The sequence below is a fragment of the Salvelinus sp. IW2-2015 genome, linkage group LG14 (genome assembly GCF_002910315.2).
Source record: "Salvelinus sp. IW2-2015 linkage group LG14, ASM291031v2, whole genome shotgun sequence".
Classification (NCBI taxonomy): domain Eukaryota; kingdom Metazoa; phylum Chordata; class Actinopteri; order Salmoniformes; family Salmonidae; genus Salvelinus; species Salvelinus sp. IW2-2015.
Genome location: NC_036854.1, coordinates 38882141 through 38882814, shown reverse-complemented (window position 1 = coordinate 38882814; position 674 = coordinate 38882141).

Sequence of the window (674 nt, the reverse complement as noted above, 5' to 3'; positions counted from 1 at the left end):
TATTTTTGTTTGAATATATGTAAGTTGACAACTCAACCAAATGTAAATCGAAACTAGACGTTGAACTGACATCTGTGCCAAGTGGGTCCCTTGCTATTCCCAACAATAGGTAGAACATTATAATAATTTCACTGAAATGCCCGAATACAATTTACCACCAATCTATGAAAAAGGTACCAAGGAGGATGACTGGAATTATACAAGAGTGTTTTCCTTTCTGTAATGATTAATATTGACAGGATCATTGAGAAAGCCAGGATGTGAGTGGCACTGAAACTGTGCTGTTGGTTGAGTCTCCTTTGTTTCTACACAGCTAATTGGGAAAAATGTCAGTACTTTGGGCAATGCCACTTCCAGTATGTACAGTAAGAATCCGTAGGGGGTGAGGTCTTCCAGTAATATGGGATAAGTGAACCATGACTTTGCAGAAAAGAGGGGGTGAATCATGACAATGCACAAAACAGCAAGAGAGGATTACTTCATATGATTTATTTCTACTGGTGTGATCCACACAAATTTGGACTGGAACAAAAATGGGAATTGGTATTTTTTATTTTATTATGGTGGTGTAGCATGTGAAGCATATTCTTGTGGTGGATCTGATTCATATTTCTGATTCACAGTTTAACATCTCATCAGTCACCAGGACAAAATAATATATATATAGTATGAGA